This window comes from Salvelinus fontinalis, chromosome 6 (genome assembly GCF_029448725.1).
Source record: "Salvelinus fontinalis isolate EN_2023a chromosome 6, ASM2944872v1, whole genome shotgun sequence".
NCBI lineage: Eukaryota > Metazoa > Chordata > Actinopteri > Salmoniformes > Salmonidae > Salvelinus > Salvelinus fontinalis.
In genome coordinates, this window is record NC_074670.1 from 29,522,058 (window position 1) to 29,545,437 (window position 23,380).

Consider the following 23,380-nt stretch of genomic DNA (forward strand, 5'->3'; position numbering starts at 1 on the left):
ATTTGGTACAGAAACCTTTGATTGCAATTACAGAGATCATACATTTCCTGTAGTTCTTCCAGGTTTGCACACACAGCAGCAGGGATTTTGGCCCACTCCTCCATACAGACCTTCTCCAGATCCTTCAGGTTTCGGGGCTGTCGCTGGGCAATACCGACTTTCAGCTCCCTCCAAAGATTTTCTATTGGGTTCAGGTCTGGAGACTGGCTAGGCCACTCCAGGACCTTGAGATGTTTCTTACGGAGCCACTCCTTAGTTGCCCTGGCTGTGTGTTTCGGGTCGTTGTCATGCTGGAAGACCCAGCCACGACCCATCTTCAATGCTCTTACTGAGGGAAGGAGGTTGTTGGCCAAGATCTCACGATACATGGCCCCATCCATTCTTCCCTCAATACGGTGCAGTCGTCCTGTCCCCTTTGCAGAAAAGCATCCTCAAAGAATGATGTTTCCACCTCCATGCGTCACGGTTGGGATGGTGTTATTGGGGTTGTACTCATCCTTCTTCTTCCTCCAAACACGGCGAGTGGAGTTTAGACCAAAAAGCTCTATTTTTGTCTCATCAGACCACATGACCTTCTCCCATTCCTCCTCTGGATCATCCAGATGGTCATTGGCAAACTTCAGACGGGCCTGGACATGCGCTGGCTTGAGCAGGGGGACCTTGCGTGCGCTGCAGGATTTTAATCCATGACGGCGTAGTGTGTTACTAATGGTTTTCTTTGAGACTGTGGTCCCAACTCTCTTCAGGTCATTGACCAGGTCCTGCCGTGTAGTTCTGGGCTGATCCCTCACATTCCTCATGATCATTGATGCCCCACGAGGTGAGATCTTGCATGGAGCCCCAGACCGAGGGTGATTGACCGTCATCTTGAACTTCTTCCATTTTCTAATAATTGCGCCAACAGTTGTTGCCTTCTCACCAAGCTGCTTGCCTATTGTCCTGTAGCCCATCCCAGCCTTGTGCAGGTCTACAATTTTATCCCTGATGTCCTTATACAGCTCTCTGGTCTTGGCCATTGTGGAGAGGTTGGAGTCTGTTTGATTGAGTGTGTGGACAGGTGTCTTTTATACAGGTAACGAGTTCAAACAGGTGCAGTTAATAAAGGTAATGAGTGGAGAACAGGAGGGCTCCTTAAAGAAAAACTAACAGGTCTGTGAGAGACGGAATTCTTACTGGTTGGTAGGTGATCAAATACTTATGTCATGCAATAAAATGCAAATGAATTACTTACTCTCACAGTTGAAGTGTACCTATGATAACAATTACAGACCTCTACATGCTTTGTAAGTAGGAAAACCTGCAAAATCGGCAGTGTTTCAAATACTTGTTCTCCACACTGTACATTCATTATTAATTATTCATTGGGACTGCAAGGCCTGGCCGACTTCAGAATCATTTTTGGTGACCTATCATGCCCTCTGATGTGTGCCACAGGAATTATTAGACTAGTCACAAAAGGAAGTGGTTATTTCAGCAATAATAGTTTTCAGAGCCCTCTACTGTTCTCTCTACCCATCCCTCAATCCCCCATCCCATCGTGCTTTTCCCTCTTATGGCTTTTCCTACATTGTTTTAAACTTTTTCCGTTTGAGTTTTTAAGAATGTAGGTACAGTAGTAATAATAAAATAATAATAATAATAATACAATTTGTACTCTGCGCAAAAAAGTTCAAATATATAAGTCAACATGAGTACATATCCATAATCACAGTAAACTGTTATAATAGAAAAAAAAGAAAAAAGAATAAATGTATAATAATATAATAAACAAAACTATGACAATGTGCCTCCATGAAGAATCCCCTCCCCAATGGGTCCCTTCGCCCTCAATAGGACACCCCCAGCACCTCCACCATCAACCTCCCCCCACCCCTCAACCACAATAATAGATGTTCATATAGATAGATAGATAGATAGATAGATAGATAGATAGATAGATAGATAGATAGATAGATAGATAGATAGATAGATAGATAGATAGATAGATAGATAGATAGATATATGTTTATATATATATATATAGATAGATAGATATATGTTTATATATATATATATATATATATATATATATATATATATACATACACATACACATACACACACACACACACACACACACACACACACATGCACAGTACATATGCACAGGACACTCAACTTATCTCTTATCTCTTTTCCTACATCAGATATACAGGTGACATTTTCACCTGGATGACAGCACATAATCAGCAAGACGGAGATGCTCTTCATCCAAGGGAATGCCTGCCCATTCTCAGATGTTAGATAATGATTATCACGTCATTTACATTCCAGCCATTGTCAGCTCCATATTTGACTACTTCAACTCACACCCTGCTGGAATCCCTGCCTTCTCAGATTCCCTTCTGTTATTAATCTCTATATTGTAATCAATAAAGTGTTCCAAAATGCTGTACTTTTATTAACATACATGTTCAGATCATCCCTGAGAGAGAAGGGGTGTAATATCTCCAGATGGGCGTGTGGTACCCTTCCTCACCCATGCCAACAAGATGTCACTTCTTGTGGGGTCTTTGCCTTGAAAGTAAGTATGAGAGTATAAGTAATGTACAATTAACCTACTGAAAGTATACTGACTAAAAGACAAAACAGAACTGTCAAATTATATTATAGCTGTGTCGTTGTATACTTGCGAATTAGAATCTTAAGTGTAACATAATTTTGTTGGGGAAAACTGAAACGCCCATCAATTTTTTCCCTCAGTTTGCTAAATGTGTTCTGAAGGGGGAGTCGATTGTCTTTTCAAATATGGACAAAGATGTTAACATGAGAGAAGAAATAGCAGTCACTCTCCTCCAAAACACCGGTATGTTCAATTTCTAATTTAATATAATTGTAGATAAAAAAACAAAAACATTTATATGGATCTTTCAAGGTTATCTGTGATTCAACTTCTGACTAGACGGCCACTAAAACACATGTATTTAAATAGTTATGGTACAAGAAACCTACACTATTCCCTTGTTCCCTGTTTTCTCAGAAAAATACATGTAAAGATATATAGACTACTTGACATTATGTTTTGCTAGATGACCTGAGCCAACTGTGCCACTTCTGTGGGGAGTTGGACAATAATGAGAAAGACACTAACTGGGTAATTGCTTGTTCACTTCTAAAGGCACATTTTTAGGAGTACGAATTTGTATAAGCAGTAATTATTTCTAGAGGTAGCATTATCCACTTTGTCTGATAATGAAATAATTGTAATTCAAGAAAATGTATTGAATGTTTAATATATTTACATTTTTCATCATAAATTTCAGATTGGTTGTGACCGATGCCCACGATGGTTCCACCAGTTCAAACCAAACCATCACATCATTGGAGGATTATGTCTGTGCTGCCTGTCAGGACTAGGTTAGGCTTGAGTTAAAGTGGACTAAATGTTCAGTCGAGCTGTTGCAGCTTTCCAATATTTGTTTGTTATTTGTCTTTTTATATTTGATTTATTATCATTTTATATCTTATTATTCAAATCGACATTTGTATTTCTTATTTAATGTTTGTTAACAAACTTAACTTTCTGTGATGTTTTTGTGTTATTGTGTGATAATAGTTGTGTATTATCATTATTTTCTTAAACATTACAAAATGTTTCTAAAATAAATGTTTATGTTTCTTTATACTCTAATTTTGTTTTCTGTGGCACACACTACTAGTCAAAATGAGCTACCAAAATGATTCTGAAGTGTGCCAGGGCTCGCAGTCCCAAGATAGAAGGGGGGGGGGGGGAGGGGGGGGGGATTTCGGCAGGCAAGAAAATAGCCTTGCCGAACCTAATAAAAAACCAAAATACTACATTTACTTTTCCTCAGCCAACAAGACAAGTAACGAACAGCAAAATCACTAGCCTATGTCAATCTACTATCTCACATAGTAGAAGTTTACCTATTCTATTGGTCAGCTTGTTGAGAAAGAAATAGCCTAATAGCGTGAATGTTTGTTCCATAATGCAATTAGCAGGAAAACCTGTCAAAAGCGCACTGCACATCCAAGCGGTTTCCTATGAGAGATACAAATATCCATCAGAAATGTAAAAAGAGGGGAGATGTAATATGCAACAACTAGCATGGGTTGCTAATATGACTAGGATTGTGCCTTTGGCTATGGACAATAAAAGAAAGTTGATATAAAATAATTGCCTCCATGGATAGTCTGATTTTGGCTAGGCTACTTTGAAGCAAGGTACGACCTGCACGTCATAATATGTATTAAAACTTTCAGGTTTCAAACAATTAAGTATATATGTTTTCAAAATGCATACTGTCTTCCGCTCATTGGAGAGTGGTGTGTGACGCGCTGATGAAGCCTGCCTACCGTTGCCTATGCATTTGCTGTTTGAGATGCTGTAGCAGCAGCTCTCGCGCTGTCTGACAGATTTTCCGCTCAAAGGCTCTGTATATGTATGCTGAACGAGTGTGATAAGATACATAACGTATATACTGTACACGCCAATTTAATTCCACTAAATTATTCAAAATCTCAGACTGATAAGCATGACCAGTCAAATGTACACTGAACAAAAATATAAAATGCAACATGTAAAGTGTTGGTCCCACGTTTCCTGAGCTGAAATAAAAAATCCCTCAAATCTTCCATAGGCACAAAAAGCTAATTTCTCTCAAAGTTTGTTCACAATTTTTTTTACATCACTGTAAGTGAGCATTTTTCCTTTACCAAGATAAACCATCCACCTGACAGGTGTGGCATATTAAGAAGCTGATTAAACAGCATTATCATTACACATGTGCACCTTGTGCTGGGGACAATAAAATGCCACTTTAAAATGTGCAGTTGTCACATGACACAGATGTCTCAAGTTTTGAGGTAGCGTACAATTGACACGCTGACTGCAGGAATGTCCACCAGAGCTGTTGCCAGATAATTTAATGTTAATTTCTTTACCATAAGCTGCCTCCAACTCCATTTTACAGAATTTGGCAGTACGTCCAACCGGCTTCAAATCAAATCAAATTTTATTGGTCACATACACATGGTTAGCAGATGTTAATGAGAGTGTAGCGAAATGCTTGTGATTCTAGTTCCGACTGTGCAGTAATATCTAACAAGTAAACTAACAATTTCACAACAACTACCTTATACACACAAGTGTAAAGGAATGAATATGAATATATAAATATATGGATGAGCGATGGCCGTGCGGCATAGGCAAGATGCAGTAGATGGTATAGAGTACAGTATATACATATGAGATGAGTAATGTAGGTTGTGTAAACATTATATCAAGTAGCATTGTTTAAAGTGACTAGTGATACATTTATTACATCCAATTTTCTAATTATTAAAGTGGCTAGAGATTTGAGTCAGTATGTTGGCAGCAGCCACTCAATGTTAGTGATGGCTGTTTAACAGTCTGATGGTCTTGAGATAGAAGATGTTTTTCAGTCTCTCGGTCCCAGCTTTGATGCACCTGTACTGACCTCGCCATCTGGATGTTAGCGAGGTGAACAGGCAGTGGCTCGGGTGGTTGTTGTCCTTGATATTCTTTTTGGCCTTCCTGTGACATCTGTGGTTTTGTTGTCCTGTAGGGCAGGTAGTTTGTCCCCGGTGATGCGTTGTGCAGACCTCACTACCCTCTGGAGAGCCTTACGGTTGTGGGCGGAGCTGTTGCCGTACCAGGCTGTGATACAGCCCGACAGGATGCTCTCGATTGTGCATCTGTAAAAGTTTGAGAGTGTTTTCGGGGACAAGCCAAATTTCTTCAGCCTCCTGAGGTTGAAGAGGTGCTGTTGCACCTTCTTCACCATGCTGTCTGTGTGGGGGACCATTTCAGTTTGTCCATGATGTGTACGCCGAGGAACTTAAAACTTTCCACCTTCTCCATTACTGTCCCATCGATGTAAATAGGAGGGTGCTCCCTCTGCTGTTTCCTGAAGTCCACGATCATCTCCTTTGTTTGTTGACATTGAGTGTGAGGATATTTTCCTGACACCACACTCCGAGGGCCCTCACCTCCTCCCTGTAAGCCATCTCGTCATTGTTGGTAATCAAGCCTACCACTGTAGTGTCGTCTCAGTTGGACACGTGCATGGCCACGCAGTCATGGGTGAACAGGGAGTACAGGAGAGGGCTGAGAATGCACCCTTGTGGGGCCCCAGTGTTGAGGATCAGCGGGGTGGAGATGTTTCCTTCCCTCACCACCTGGGGGCGGCCCGTCAGAAAGTCCAGGACCCAGTTGCACAGGACGGGGTCGAGACCCAGGGTCTCGAGCTTAATGACGAGTTTGGAGGGTACTATGGTGTTAAATGCTGAGCTGTAATCGATGAACAGCATTCTTACATAGGTATTCTTCTTGCCCAGATGGGTTAGGGCAGTGTGATTGCGTCGTCTGTGGACATAAAGGGGCGATAAGCAAATTGGAGTGGGTCTAGGGTGTCAGGTAGGGTGGAGGTGATATGATCCTTGACAAGTCTCAAAGCACTTCATGATGACGGAAGTGAGTGCTACGGGCGATAGTCGTTTAGCTCAGTTACCTTAGCTTTCTTGGGAACAGGAACAATGGTGGCCCTCTTGAAGCATGTGGGAACAGCAGACTGGGATAGGGATTGATTGAATTTGTCAGCCAGCAGGTCTGCGCATGCTCTGAGGACGCGGCTAGGGATGCCGGCAGCCCTGCGAGGGTTAACACGTTTAAATGTTTTACTCAGGTTGGCTGCGGTGAAGGAAGCGGGCTGTGTCAGTGGCACTGTATTGTCCTCAAAGCGAGCAAAGAAATTTAGTTTGTCTGGGAGCAAGACGTCGGTGTCCGCGACGGGCTGGTTTTCTTTTTGTAATCTGTTATTAACTGTAGACCCTGCCACATACGTCTTATGTCTCAGCCGTTGAATTGCGACTCTACTTTGTCTCTATGCTGATGCTTAGCTTGTTTGATTGCCTTGCGGAGGGAATATCTACACTGTTTATATTCGGTCAACTGCAGACCATGTGTAACCACGCCAGCCCAAGACCTTCACATCCAGCTTCTTCACTTGCAAGCTCACTTGTGCTGGGGAGTATTTCTGTCTGTAATAAAGCCCTTTTGTGGGGAAAAACTAATTCTGATTTGCTGGGCCAGACTCTCCGGTGGGTGCCAGGCCCAGAATTAGTTTCCCCCCACAAAAGTGCGTTATTACTTGGCTGCAGGGCCTAATGAATTTATTTCCATTGATTGATATCCTTACATGAACTGTAGAATCTCAGTAAAATCTTTCAAATTGTCGCGTTTATATTCTTGTTCAGTATATTTCCAATGATTGGTATTTCCATCAATGAATAAGCTAAAAAGCATTACTTCGCAATGGGATTTAAAAAAAATTCTTCTCCCGAATAATTGGCCGGCACCAATTTTAATTATCGCTTTTCTATTATGATATTTTTTTATTTTTTTTTAATCGGCAAAAAGCCAGCCATTAACGGATAATGGAAACCCTGCACCGTGGATACCATTTGTGCCTTAGGAAACTATTCAGACCCCTTGACTTTTTTCACATTTTGCTACGTTACAGCCTTATTCTAAAATGTATTAAATTAATGTTTTTCCTCAATCTATACACAATACAATGACAAAGCAAAAACAGGTTTTTAGAAATGTTTGCAAATGTCAAAAAAATAAATGAAATACCTTATTTACATAAGTATTCAGACCCTTTTCTATGAGACTAGAAACTGAGCTCAGTTGCATCCTGATTCCATTGATCATCCTTGAGATGTTTCTACAACTGATTGGAGTCAATCTGTGGTAAAATCAACTGATTGGACATGATTTGGAAAGTCTATATAAGGTCACACAGTTGACAAAGCAAGTCAGAGCAAAAACCAAGCCATGAGGTCGAAATAATTGTCGGTAGAGCACCGAGACAGGATTTTGTCAAGGCAAGGTCTAGGGAAGGGTATTACAAAACTGTTTGCAGCATTGAAGGTCCCCAAGAACACAGTGCCCTCCATCATTCTTGAATGAAAGAAGTTTGGAACCACAAAGACTCTTCCTGGAGTTGGCCGAGCAATCGGGGAGAAGGGCATTGGTCAGGGAGGTGACCAAGAACCAGATGGTCGGTCACTGACAGAGCTCCTCTGTGGCAATGGGAGAACCTTCCAGAAGGACAACTAGCTCTGCAGCACTCCACCAATCAGACCTTTATGGTAGAGTGGCCAGACGGAAGCCACTCCTCAGTAAAAGGCATGCCAGCCCGCTTGGAGTTTGCCAAAAGGCACCTAAAGACTCAGACCATGAGAAACAAGATTCTCTGGTCAGATGAAACCAAGATTGAACTCTTTGGCCTGAATGCCAAGCAACACATCTGGAGGAAACCTGGCACCATCCCTACGGTGAAGCATGGTGGTGGCAGCATCATGATATGGGGATGTTTTTCAGCAGCAGGGACTGGGAGACCAGTCAGGATTGAGGGAAAGATGAACGGAGCAAAGTCCATTGAGATCCTTGATGAAAATCTGCTCCAGAGCGCACAGGACCTCAGACTGGGATGAAGGTTCAATTTCCAACAAGACAACGACCCTAAGCACACAGCCAAGACAACGCAGGAGTGGCTTCAGGACAAGTCTCTGAATCTCCTTGCGTGGCCCAGCCCGGACTTGAACCCGATCAAACATCTCTGGAGAGACCTGAAAATAGCTGTGCTGCATCGCTCCCCATCCAGCCTGAGAGACCTTGAGAGGATCTGCAGAGAAAAATGGGAAAACTCCAAATAAATCAAATCAAATTTTATTTGTCACATGCGCTGAATACAACAGGTGTTGACCTTAACCAACAAAGCAGTTTTAATAAAATACCCCCCCAAAATGTAAAAAAGATAATAACAAAAAAATTAAAGAGCAGCAGTAAATAACAATAGCGGGGCTATACACGGGGGTACCGGTACAGAGTCAATGTGTCAATAAGCAGGTGATGTACTGTGCCATACGCACTACCCTCTGTAGTGCCTTGCGGTCAGAGGCCGAGCAGTTGCCATACCAAGCAGTGATGCAAACAGTCAGGATGTTCTCGATGGTGCAGCTGTAAAACCTTTTGAGGATGTAGGTGAAGTTATTAAAATGACGATGCATAGATAATAAAAGAGTAGCAGCAATGCAAATAGTCTGGGTAGCCATTTAATTAGCTGTTTAGGAGTCTTATGGCTTGGGTGGGTAGAAGCTATTTAGGACCCTCTTGGATCTAAACTTGGTGCTCCGGTACCGCTTGCCATGTGGTAGCAGAGAGAACAGTCTATGACTAGGGTGGCTGGAGTCTGCGACAATTTTTAGGGCCTTCCTCTGACACTGCCTTGTATAGAGGTCCTGGATGGCAGGAAGCTTGGCCCCGGTGATGTAATGGGCCATATGCACTACCCTCTGTAGTGCCTTGCGGTCAGAGGCCGAGCAGTTGCCATACCAGGCAGTGATGCAACCAGTAAGGATGCTCTCCATGGTGCAACTGTAAAACCTTTTGAGGATCTGAGGACCCATGCCAAATCTTTTCAGTATCATGAGGGGGAATAGCTTTTGTCGTCTCCTCTTCACGACTGTCTTGGTGTGCTTGGAGCATGTTAGTTTGTTGCTCCACTACAGCCCCGTCGATGAGAATGGGGGCGTCCTCCTTTTCCTGTAGTCCACAATCATCTCCTTTGTCTTGATCACGTTGAGGAAGAGGTTATTGTCCTTGCACCACACGGTCAGGTCTCTGACCTCGTCCCTTTAGGCTGTCTTATCGTTGCCGGTGATCAGGCCTACCACTGTTGTGTCATCAGCAAACTTAATGGATGGTGTTGGAGTCGCGCCTGGCCATGCAGTCATGAGTGAACAGGGAGTACAGGAGGGGGCTAAGCACGCACCCCTGAGGGCCCCCCATGTTGAGGAAAATAGTACAAATAATACAAAAACCTTGAATGAGTGTGTGATATTTATATTTATACACAAACATACACACTTTATTTTTTATAATACCATCTTTGAGAACTAACAATAAAAGAAGCTATACTGTCAAGGAGAAAAGAAACTGGGCATTCTGGGCATATGCACATTGATTTACTACAGAGGAACACAGCATTTGCCATTACAAAATGCATATAATTGCAGGAAATTAGCTTTAAAACTGCAAAATTGTCTCAGTTCCATGCAAAACTGTGTAGAATGCTTGGAAATTAGCTTCAAAATGTTCTCAGCTCAATGAAAACATGTGTAGAATTGCAGAAAATGTGCCTTACAACTAGAGGTCAACCGATTATGATTTTTCAACGCCGATACCGATACCGATTATTGGAGGGCAAAAAAAGCCGATACTGATTAATCGGCCGATTTATATATATATATAAAAAGAAAAATGCTTAATATATATATATCATACACACACACAAATGTTTGTAATAATGACAATTGCAACAATACTGAAAGAACAATGAACACTTATTTTAACTTAATATAATACATAAATACACACACACACACAGCATCTGAAGTGACAATGATACTGAAGAGTCTGCTTAGGAGACAAATACTTTCAACTGTTTGAATAAAAATAGAGAAAAAAAAAAGGAATTTAAGTTACCTGTGATGAATGTTGAAAACAAAAACTGTCATTTCTATATGCAGGAAATCCTATTTTAATAATGGGCATGGTAAGAATTGACGACCAAAGTGCGAGTCATAATTCCCATGACAGCAAAATCTGAAAAGCGGTTCCTTCATTTATTCCATAGGATATTTTTTAGATTCACTTAAAATAAGGTCTGTGTTTCGTGTAGGCTTACACCACCGTGCCGATTTTATAACTGTGTAGATATCCATAGGACAAGTAACTCTGATCAATATTGGCTAAATATAAGCGAATATAAAAAAAATTGTAGAGTGGATTTATGAAAATATGTTGACAAACGTTACCTTGTCCTAGTGAGATTTACACGGGTATCAAAACAGAGGCGGTTTAAGCCTGCACGAAACACAAACTTTTATTTGAAGTAGATCAAGACATTCTCTATGGAAGACATGAACGGTAAAATAACGAAGGAACCCCTTTCAAGTTCAGCCGCAAGTTATAACAGGAATTATAACGCGTCGACTATTTCTCTCTAAACCATATACCTTTGACTAATCCGGAAACTATCACCTATCACCTATCAACTATCAACTTTATTCCGTTCCGTATTTTATCTAACGGGTGGGATCCATGAGTCTAAATATTCCTGTTACATTGCACAACCTTCAATGTTATGTCATAATTACGTAAAATTCTGGCAAATTAGTTCGCAAAGAGCCAGGCGGCCCAAACTGTTGCATATACCCTGACTCTGCGTGCAATGAACGCAAGAGAAATTACACAATTTCACCTGGTTAATATTGCCTGCTAACCTGGATTTCTTTTAGCTAAATATGCAGGTTTAAAAATATATACTTGTGTATTGATTTTAAGAAAGGCATTTTCGTTTATGGTTAAGTACACATTGGAGCAATGACAGTCATTGATTGATTGTTTTTTATAAGATAAGTTTAATGCTAGCTAGCAATTTACCTTAGCTTACTGCATTCGCGGCACAGGCAGGCTCCTCGTGGAGTGCAATGTAATCAGTGATAGAGCATTGGACTAGTTAACTGTAAGGTTGCAAGATTGGATCCCCCGAGCTGACAAGGTCAAAAATCTGTCGTTCTGCCTCGTTCCTAGGCCGTCATTGAAAAAAATAATGTGTTCTTAACTGACTTGCCTAGTTAAATAAAGATTAAATAAAGGTGTAAAAAAAATATATATATAAAAAAATATTTAAAAAAAATATTTTTATTTTTTAACCCTAACCCATTTCAATTAATCAGTCGACCTCTACTTACAACAGTAAAATTCTCTACGCCGCCAAGATAACTTTCGAGCTAATAGACTATGTTAGTTTACATTTCCTCTTCCAATGAACTGTGGGGATCTGAAAACAATAACTGTCTACCAAATCTCTTCACTTTTAAAATGTTGATTACTTCTACTTGCCATTATCATTCACCTGATAAGACGTGATTTTATATTTTTGCTAACATATGATGAGGGTCCCTGGTTTGCCTGGCCGGGGGTCTCTGGGCAGGAAAAGTTTGAAAACCCCTAGACTAAATAATTTTAAAAATGATATACTATAGAACTACACTTCTACTAAACAAATGATTAGGCCTAGATAGACATTGACAGCCTAGGTTGTTTGAAAACCGATGTCCTCACATAGCAATAGAAGTTAGGCTATGGGGAATAACACAATCTGAATGAAGAGTAAACAGAGCGCTTTTTGCTTGACATTTTCTGTGTGAGGAAGTAAATGTTGCCTTAAGAGTAACATGATCCAATTAGAGAAAGGTCAGCATAGTTTCCATCATAATCATATGCATGCATGAACTCGGGCTACAACTGGGAATGCTTCACATTTAAATTATATTTCTGTCTGGTGTAATGTTACTGCTCCAGCCCCACTTCAGTCTCCCTAGAGTTCCCACCCACCCACCACGCTTCTCAGTCAACCACCTCGCCCACATCCGCTTTCCCCTAATAGTCCCAAAATCTTTGTTATACTGAATGCTGCTTATAAATAATGAAACAGGCATTAAGAAAAGTAAATATTCCCTTAGAAGGCAGCAGGCAGGCGGTACAGTAAGTAAATATGCTGTGGGTAGAAAAACTGCTAAACAAGCCAGACTGGACAACACATTTCTAGCCTGATGTTTCACCTGACTTCTCTCTATGCTTTTACAGTAAAACATGGCTTTCTGCTTTTGTCTCTCTGAGAAGACAAAAAGCCTGGAGTAGTTCTGTCTTTTTGAGATGTCCCTGGGTGACCTTGTAATCCCAAGGCTCTTTCTCAATTGTCCTCCTGATTCCTCACATCCTCTCTCTTCACCTCCTCAAAATGCACAGAAGATCCTAGGATCCTTTGTCTAATCTTCTCCTCCAATGCATTTTGAGGAGGCGAAGAGAGAGGACGTGAGGAATCAAGGAAAAACAATTCAAAAAGAGCCCTTGTTTCACGGAAGCTGAAAAGGTCTTTGAAATAGTAAAGACAATTCAGCATCTGGGCAACTCCACAGTAGAGCTCAGCAGAGTACAGCACAGCAGAGTGCATTCGAGTACAGTACTATAGTGTATTTAACTTATGTGCTCTACTGAACTATACTCTAGTTATTTACTGAACAGTACAGCCCTGTGCTATACTTTTCTGTACTCTACTTTGCTGTCCAAACTTGTGAACCCAACTGTGGTTTGTGACTATTATGATTTCCCCCATTGTAGCCAATCAACTGCAGAAATTCAGTTAGCGAACAAGTTATCGTCACAATAATTCATAAACAAAATTGACATCAGTAAAACACTGACTAATTAATAGATCTACCTTTATTTGTTACTTCTGAACGTTCATTATCCTCCCCTCTTAATGAGGGAGAGCAATTAGAAAATATCTTAAAGATATGTGGGTTTTTGCTAACAGAATTTTAAGGCACAAGGCAATTGTTCTTCAACGTACAGAAGGCAGACAAATATATTCAAAACTAAATATAAAGTGTTGATATTTGTTGGCAAGGGGTCTTTTACTTCAATATGAGTGTTATGTATTTCTAATACCTTTAAACTATTTCTGGTAGATGTTCTCCAAAAAAAGACCCCGTTTCCATCTTTGCTTATTCCTACATTTTAAGATGGAAAATTGTAAAAACAATTATATATCCCTTCATAAAAAAAGACTCAGCTTAAATTTGACATGCTCCTATGAACTTCACATGTTGCTGCTCATGAGTTCTTTTAGATGGAAAACACTATATCCTTTTCACATAGTCACCAATCTGACATTTTCACATAGTCACCTCTGACATTTGTAGTGATGGGAGCAGGAGACAGTAGTGTTTCCAAACTGCTCCTATATGGGTTTGGTTACAAAAGGGTGAGCAGTAGCAGCAGTAACCAAGGCAAATGTTATTAATCCTCTCTCTGATGACATCACAGCTGTAGCAACTGAGCTAAGGCCGAGAGTGCCAGGTCTCTTCTATCAGGACTTGGCTGACAGGCCTTGCACGGCTCCCTAGTGTTTTGTATTGCCGTTTGCCTTGGAGACGATAAGCACCCTGATGATGGGGATGGGAGAAGTAGCGTAGAGCGGAGCAGCCTGGAGATTCTAATGCATTTTAATAAGGCTCCCGCTCCACGATAGGCAAACAGCGCTGTTAGTATCTTACTCTGGCATTTCTCCTCACTACCTGTCGCTGGCTTGTCCCTTCAGGATCACCTTGGAGATTCCCTCCCTGCCTTGCATCCTCATCCTTTTGAAGGACAACTTGTTCACCTCTCCGCTATCACAAAGAACCACTTAATAGGCCTCTCTTCTCGGCTGCTTTATTGCCTGTGTCCTCCAGGCTTGTCATTTTTATTCCTGGCCCAATTGTGGCATGTCAGGTTGGATCAAGCCTCCTAGCGCTCATGTTAGCTAGAGCTACAGCCCAATGCACAACATTAGTGGCTGTACCATACTCTCCCTCTCTTTCTCACTGCTGGTGAAATTTAAAATGCACCCCTTGAATTCTAAAATAACTTATAAACCCCTTAATAGCCTAGATTATTCTCCTTTAAAAAAATCTTCCAGTTTCCTTAAAGTTAACAGTACAAACAATCAATTAGGGCCGATTTCAAGTTTTTATAACGATCGGTAAATCTACATTTTTGGACGCCGATTATGGCCGATTACATTGCATTCCACGAGGAAGCTGCATGGCAGGCTGACCACCTGTTACGCGAGTGCAGCAAGGAGCCAAGGTAAGTTGCTAGCTAGCATTAAACTTATCTTATAAAAAAACAATCAATCTCCACATATTCACTAGTTAACTACACATGGTTGATGATATTACTAGGTTAACTAGCTTGTTCAGCGTTGCATATAATCAATGCGATGCCATATCATCGACTCTCAGCCTACTTCGCCAAACAGGTGATGATTTAACAAAAGCACAATCGTTGCACGAATGTACCTAACCATAAACATCAATGCCTTTCTTAAAATCAATACACAGAAGTATATTTTGTAAAACCTGCATATTTAGTTAAAAGAAATGCATGTTAGCAGGCAATATTAACTAGGGAAAATGTGTCACTTCCCTTGCGTTCATTGCACGCAGGGTCATGGTATATGCAACCGTTTGGGTCGCCTAGTTCGTTGCGAACTAATTTGCCAGAATTTTACATAATTATGACATAACATTGAAGGTTGTGCAATGTAACAGCAATATTTAGATTTAGGGTTGCCACCCGTTCGATAAAATACGTCACTGTTCCGTATTTCACTGAAAGAATAAACATTTTGTTTTCGAAATGATAGTTTCCGGATTTGACCATTTTAATGACCAAAGGCTCGTATTTCTGTGTTTATTATATTAAAATTAAGTCTATGATTTATTTGATAGAGCAGTCTGACTGAGCGGTGGTAGGCAGCAGCAGGCTCGTAAGCATTCATTTAAACTTTACTGCGTTTGCCAGCAACTCTTAACAATGCTTGAAGCATAGCGCTGTTAATGACTTCAAGCCTATCAACTCCTGAGATTAGGCTGGCAATACTAAAGTGCCTATTAGAACATCCAATAGTCAAAGGTATATGAAATACAAATGGTATAGAGAGAAATAGTCGACGAGTCATAATTCCTATAATAACTACAAACTAAAACTTCTTAACTATATGTTCTGCGCAAGGAACTTAAATGCTAGCCTTTTTTACATGGCACATATTGCACTTTTACTTTCTTCTCCAACACTGTGTTTTTGCATTATTTAAACCAAATTGAGCATGTTTCATTATTTATTAGAGACTAAATTGATTTTATTTATGTATTATATTAAGTTAAAAAAAAGTGTAATTATATATATATATTCCCAAAAAAATCAGCCGATTAATCGCTATCAGCATTTTTTGGTCCTCCAATAATCAGTATCGGCGTTGAAAAATCACAATCGGTCGACCTCAAACCACAATCGGTCGAGATTGTTTCCAGTCGTTGCCCCAGGGGCCCATGAGAAATGAGTGTTATTGCATCTATTCTGCAGAGGGTGAGGAGAAATGTCAGACACAAGGGAGGACAGATCATCCTATGGAAACATTGCAGCATAGCACAGAATTCAGCTACATGACAGACTCCTAAAAGGCCAGAAAATTAAATGAAATAGTCCAGAAGAATATAAATCAAATTTACCTTTATTTAACTAGGCAAGTCAGATAAGAACAAATTCTTATTTTCAATGACAGCCTAGGAACAGTGGGTTAACTGCCTTGTTCAGGGGCAGAACAGCATTTTTACCTTGTCAGCTCGGGGATTCGATCTTGCAACCTCCCGGTTACTAGTCCAACACTCTAACCACTAGGCTACCTGCTGCCCAATTTACAGGCCTAAGAGGAATTGTGTGCATTACATAGATCTTCCTAAAAAGCAGAAACTGAGTATTGTCAATAACACACCAACGAATTAGCTGATAGCAAATAGGCTACCTTCCTAATATTCAGAGAGATATATATATATCTCACACACCTCTCATCAACTCCCCCAGACTTCCACTTCATCTACCTCAACTACAGGCTGGCAGCTGAGCTCCCATTCATTATAGATGACCTTCCTAACAGAAGTGTGAAGGCAATGAAAATTAGGCATTCATATTTAGGATAGGTTGGCTATTTGTCACTACCATGCTCCCCCACTACATCATGCTATGTAGGCTATAGCAGCACCCACTCATCTGAGACCAAGAGCAACTGGTGAAAGAGGTCCATATTGCAGAAGAAGTCATGATAGCCTACTTTATAAAAAAGGAATCATTCATATTGTTGGCTAGGCCTATTTGTGAAACTATCAACTTCATGTGTATTCAAAAGGGGGATTCAAGTGGGTCTGAGCAGGTGTAATGTTTGTAGGATGTAGTCGTGTGTATGTGTTGTATTGTTTATAAGAGATCAGATAAAATATCATAAAAATAAAGGTAGATTCAAAAACTATATGAAAACCTCAAGTTAATGCTGGTTTTCAATTTTAGTTGGTGGGATTTTCATAAAATTCCTCCTCAGTCAACATGGATTTAGGTAATTCTTGAAAATCTAAGGGATTAATTACATGGTTTGTGATTGTCCTAGTGTAGCTAAATCTCTCCAGGATGAATGATTTGAAGGAAAAACAGTCAATCCCAGACAATACTACCTGACCAAACTGTGTTAGAAGTTACCATTTAAGTCATCCTGAATTGAGATGAACACACGTAATGACAGATTTAAAGCAAGGACAAATGAGTGTTTACTACTTCAGTCTTGTTTAGGCCTAGACAAAACTGTGTTCATGAACAATCGCGATTGATAACAATGCCGGGGTTCAGATTACCATAGTTATGATTGAACACGTATAGCCTAGCCATTGTAGGAATAAGCTTGATTGATATTCATAAAGACTCTATGAGCTACTTAGAAACAACAGGTCCTGTTCATATTTGAAGCCATAACGTAATTTGTCCAGGCAAACTGTTAACGTTACATTCTTGCGTTAAAATAAATTGGGTCATGCCCATGAGCAGAATGCATGGGCAGCGTCAAGATAATTCGCCAAGAGCCAGTGCTTTTGAATTCGAAACTTTGTCCTGAAACTAAAAGTTTTCAAACAAACACCACATTGAAAGCATGACATGCACCTATAAAAAACGTCTTTATTATTCTTACCGGGGAGTTTCGATAAAACGGAAAGGTATTTTCTTCACTGCAGCTGAAACATTTCAGCTAAGGCAGCTTTACTAGCTCCAGAGCATACGTTACTCTCCGCAGAAATGTTCCAGAGGATTGACGTTATAGAATGAACCTCCTTAACGATATGCCTCAATGTAGGTGCAACTGTACGAAATATCACCGCATTCATTCAAGTTGAAAGTTAGACAGTATTTTTTTTATGTTAGCTGTCAAAAAGGCGATTTCGATTCTACTTGCTATCCTGTCTCCACCCACTGCAAAGTCAAATCCCATATCCAAACCTCGCGAGATGTTATCGGCGCTTTCTCCACACTCCCTGATGATGTGACCATAATGATAACAGAAGAGGATATAAATTGAGGTCCCAGAATATGTACAACGATTTGATTGTATAATTTATGGCGACAAAAGTATGTAAAATTAATCCTTCTCTCTTGTATTATGTTTATCTTGCATAGACCACTACTTACAATTCACTCACATGCGAACTACTTTGTTTTTCAGGACAAGCTTAATATACACATATCACAAATTGCATGTAAAGTGTTTATATAAGGAAACATTTGCACATACTGCATTTCTCCGCTCTCCTCACAACTCACAGTACATTTGGCATTTCATTAATCCTAGCTTGCACCCTTCTGACAGGTTAGGGGACATTACTTTTGCATTAATCATGATCAATCTCTAAATAAATGGAATCTATGGATTTCACGACTGAGAATACAGATATGCATCAGTTGGTCACAGATACCTTAAAAAATATAAAAGAGCACACTTTTCCAGCGTGCCAGTGGCCATCAAAGTTGAGCATTTGCCCAATGAAGTTGGTTACAATGCCGAACTGCAGTCAGGTCAAGACCCTGGTGAGGATGATGAGCACGCAGATGAGCTTCCCTGAGACGGTTTCTGACAGTTTATGTAGAAATTATTTGCTTCTGTAAACCCACATTTTCATCAGCTGTCCGGGTGGCTGGTCTTAGACGATCCCACAGGTGAAGAAGCCGGATGTGGAGGTCCTGGGCTGGCGTGGTTAAACATGGTCTGCGTTTGTGAGGCCGGTTGGACGTACTGGCGAGGGGAGAGTGAAACAAATGCTCAAGTAGGACAGCTTTCCTAATGCCATATAGAAAAATACATTAATCTCTGCCAGAAAAAGATCAATGGAAATAAAATGCAGAAACAAAACAAATCTGTAGTGGTGACATGATCAAATACAACGACATCCACAGTTTTCACACATTCATCTCATATGTCAACATTGGTTGCATTGGTCTCTCAAGCAAGGCCCTTCCCAAGGGGACAAAGCTCCACACACGCCCCACCCCGGCTCCCGATCCAGGCATTGAAGATGTTAATAAAATATCTGTTTGTTATCTGCCCACAGGTGGAACAGTTGGCTACTCTGGCGAACTTCAATGATGTGCTGTCTGTCCATCAAATCGTGCGGCGTTGAATGATCATTGAGAGGCAAAATAACAGTTGTATGTTGTTAATACACACATTGTTTTACTCCAATGCAATGTGTAGACAAGACTGCATGTTAGGCTACACAGGTTGTCGCGGAGGCAGTGTGGTGCTGCTGGAGCACACATCAGCCGGGCCAAAACATATGACCCCTCGAGGAAGGCCCCAGCGTGATCTGAACTCACAACCCCTGATTTACAAGACCAGTGGTCTAACCACTGAGCTATGGAGCCATGACTGATGCCATAAAACCCAGTAACTCGCCACAAAAATGTAACAATAAATATAGATGCTCTTCTGGGTGTTTGTGAGAGCTTGCATCAATAATGTAATTTCTGTGCTGGATGTTCTGTTGACACGGGACATAAGCTACTACAACAACATAACTATTCACAAGGTATGTATGTATACATGGGGAGCAGAATTGAACACAAATCGGGATTGTACTGACCTGGATTAAAACATGTGATCCTTTAGTCAAGGCCCCAGCGAGAATTGAACTCGCGACCCCTGGTTTACAAGACCAGTGCTCTAACCACTGAGCTATGGAGCCTTACCTACTCACACCTTGAGACAACAGGCCATTTACATATTACAACGGATCTTGCCAATTCAAAGACAGAAGGCCACACCTCATGCCACTCAGCTGTTAGTGCAGTCTGGCCCAACCAGCTAAACAGGTTGTTAGTATATGAAGCAAAGTAAACTACTCTAGGCTTGAGTGTCTGCTGGTTTTCAGTCTTTCTGTCACATCATGATCTACATGAGATTTAGACCAGAGAAACATAATACACATTTTTACATGCCAATTGGACCTGTGCAATAAAACACACACACATCTGTGGCACTGCCAGGACTTGCCACTAGAGAGCAGCAACAGACCATAAAATCCTTTGCCATTGCCAGAGAACAGCCTACAAATGATCACTGCATTTTATTGTCTGTTGCTGCGCTCTAGTGGTGAGTCCTAGCAGTGCCACAGAGAGTGTTTATTAGTCACATGCGCAGGGTTGCAGATATAAATGCAGGGTACAGTGAATATCTTAAGCACCTACAGTGCAGGTCAAAGGGAAGTGAATGAAACAATAGCAACATAATAATAATTACATATTTACAACTAACATGATAAATGTCCATTGGGTGGGGGCAGGTAAAATGTCAGATGAGGTTGTGGGGGGGGGGGGGTTAGGGGGAGCATCAATGTATAAACTTTATCTCCACTATAAAAAGCATCTAGACATTATCTCCCATTTCTTTTAGACTAGCATTTAGTTCTCAACAGTAGAGATTTGTATAAACTGGTCTGTCTCTCCGGCCTTTTCAATATTGAATTGCGATCTCCACCGTCTCATATAAAGTGAATGTGTCGGAACGAGACAGACAGCAAATTGAGCTGGTTGTCATACAGTAGCAACATACAAAACTTTTTTTCAGTTGGCTGGCTACTTTTTTTCAGTTGGCTGCCAAAACTAAAATGGATGAGTGGAACATTTTTGGCAGCATGACTATGGAATAATTGGGAAAAAGAGATGGCAATAATACACAGGCATACAGATTTGTGGGATACTGAATTGAATGACCTAGAGAAAAGCCGCAACGGGGGAAAAAAACACAGTTAAGAATACAAACTGGGCTGTGCGTTGCTTCGAGGGCTGTCTAGCAGAGAATAAAAAAGTTGTTGACTTCAAAACTGTCACTAAGGAAGAGTTTACCATTGTTCTCCGACAGTTTTATGGAAATGTATGAAATGGGAAGGGGGAAGAGTACAGCATAAGTAGCTACCTGGCACTCCGGAGTGGGCTCAACGGGTTTCTAAATGACCCAACCACCAGTCGCAGCTAGTTCCTTATGAAGGACACTGAATTTACCACCTCGAATCATGCATTTCTGGCCAACATCAAACAGCTAAGGCAAGGACAATATATCACAAACAGCCACCCTCCCATCACTGATAAGGACATGGCCCAGCTCCAAAACTGCCAGGCTCTGAATCCTGGTACACCAAGGGGTCTGGTCCAGAAAGTATGGTTCGACCTCCAGTTACATCTGGGTCAAAGAAGAGGGGAACAGACAACTAAAGCCCAACTCATTCCTTATTCCTTGTAAAAACAGACAAGAACAGTCTAAGGTATGATGTTCATAGCCTGTTTTTTTTTTCTTCTAATTTGCACTCGTAATAGGCTACTGGAAAGCAATATTATAACAACGCATTCTCTCTCTCAGATACGCCACTCTCGCATATAAACGAGGCCACAAAGAATCGTCTGGACCCAAGGGAGAGAGGCAGGGAGTCCAAGAGGGGATTCATGTTCGAGCAGCCAGGGAACCCACTATGCCCGGTGGCATGACTGGAGAAATATCTACTGAAATGCCTGGAGAACAGCCTTGCATTTTTATCTCCACCCAAGGAGAGGAGTGTATCGGGGACTCGATCTGGAACACGTCAGTGCCGATGGGCGTGAACTATCTGGCAGCACTTCTACCCAAGATCTGCAGGGCAGCGGGAACAACTACATACACAAATCCCAGCATCAGGACCACGACAGTCCAGAAACTGGCCAATGCTGGTTTAGATGCGACGGAGATTATGTCAGTGAGTGGGCGTCGGTTCCAGTCAATGAGTTCAGCCCCTCGCTACTTGAGTGACAGCTAGCAAGAATCAGAGAAGAGCGAGAGAGAGAGCGCAATGACGTGGTGCACACATCTGCACATATGTGATGTAGTACGCAATTGTCGGGGACAACTTTTGGCTCATGAGTTCTACTTTCAGAACTACTGGCTAAAAAGTATTTAAAAGTACGGGAAAATCCCTTTAAAATATATGTACAGTAGCACCAAATGTTCCAATAGAATAACATTCTAAATGTTGATACTTTCGGTGCTTTTAGAAAATATTAAATTTCAATCTAGGTTGCCAAACTCACACAGAAACAAGCCTGGGCAGGATAACGAATAGCTTTAACACGGGAATAGTGTAAAACACAAAAACAAGTTGAATCTTACATCTAATGAAGGAATGAATGAGTCATGGGGGTTCTGGTCCTCAAGGAGGGAGCTGTCATTTTTCCCGTGTTGTCACAATTAATTGTCACAAATGTATTAAGTCACGGCCTGTTTGCAATTATATGGTGTGGTTTAGTATGGGTATAAGTGATTTTCTGTCTACATTGGTCTGGGTTTAGTTCAGCTGTCCTGTTGCACTTACCCAACATGACCACTAGAGGGTACCAAACATCCACAGGAGTGCCTGCTTTCTCCACCACACACTGAATAGAGAAAACACAATGTTTTAGGTCTGAAAAATAGAATTTTACCCCTCAGGGAGAGAAAAGTTGGAAACGCTTCCGGTTATGCGTGTCATCCTTGCGCAGGGGCCATGCTAATCTTCTCTGTATCGTTCCAATTTTAGTATATGTGCTGCCGAAGCGAGCACAAATAGTCCTTATTTACAGTCCTTAACTATAGGACCAGACTAGACTAGCAGTCTCATTGACGGTTAATCTCTGGAACCACCCTGACACTCACAATTACTTAAAACACAGTCAACCACCGCTATACACACACAGCACTTTTGGAGGTACTATCTAAAAGATTCTAACAGATGCCTTTCACCGACCCGGAGAGCAGGCTGGGGGTTATGTAGAGTAGCGGGCTGTGCTGTGATTGGTGTCGTTAGACAAAAACCAGGCTGTATTCCCCCCTCCCTTCCCCCATAACACTCTTTGTTAGGCTAGTAGAAACTAAACTTATCTTAAATCTGTATCTAGTGGCAGCTTTTACATAGAGCTATGACAGGTCAGGCTTAGTGTGTGTGCTTTGAACACTTTCACATCTGTAAACAGCAGAAACGCTTACCAACAAGGAGGGTAAAAACTAAAGACATTTGTGCTACACTCACAAGTCGCCATCTTGGATTATTTTTTTTTAAAACCAGTCTTCTTTCACGTCTGCTGGTGCAGTACTGATTCTGTCCGCCAGACGGGGCTCCATCCACAGCAAATAAGACTTTGCAGAGGGCTGATAAACGCTGTTCCACCTAGCAGCCAGAAAGTCAAGTCAAGTCTGTTGACAGCAGATGGACATTTTATTAATTTCACACGTTTGACATCAACACATTTCTACAATTTAGGATAAATGGTCAAATACAACAACCATGTTTTCCCAGACGAATC

General features: G+C 41.1%; 1 protein-coding gene and 2 non-coding genes across 5 annotated transcripts in view; all 3 read right to left on the reverse strand.

Annotated features, from left to right (window-relative positions):
• The window catches only part of LOC129857589 (protein O-linked-mannose beta-1,4-N-acetylglucosaminyltransferase 2-like), a 38,466-nt gene that overhangs the window by 14,276 nt on the left and 810 nt on the right, over positions 1-23,380 (reverse strand). The window contains exons 2-4 of one of the 3 annotated variants that reach the window (XM_055926012.1): positions 23,107-23,244; positions 22,414-22,474; positions 17,718-18,812 (exon numbers count right to left, since the gene is read on the reverse strand). The gene's annotated coding sequence lies outside the window, so the exon portion shown is untranslated. Of the gene's footprint in view, positions 1-17,717; positions 18,813-22,413; positions 22,475-23,106; positions 23,271-23,380 lie in introns of all 3 variants that reach the window. The other 2 variants (XM_055926010.1, XM_055926011.1) reach the window with 2 other exon arrangements.
• Positions 19,689-19,761, reverse strand: trnat-ugu (transfer RNA threonine (anticodon UGU)). Its single transcript has one exon. It is a non-coding gene; the product is annotated as a tRNA-Thr (tRNA).
• On the reverse strand, positions 22,535-22,641 carry LOC129858743 (U6 spliceosomal RNA). The gene has a single exon (XR_008760095.1). It is a non-coding gene; the product is annotated as a U6 spliceosomal RNA (small nuclear RNA).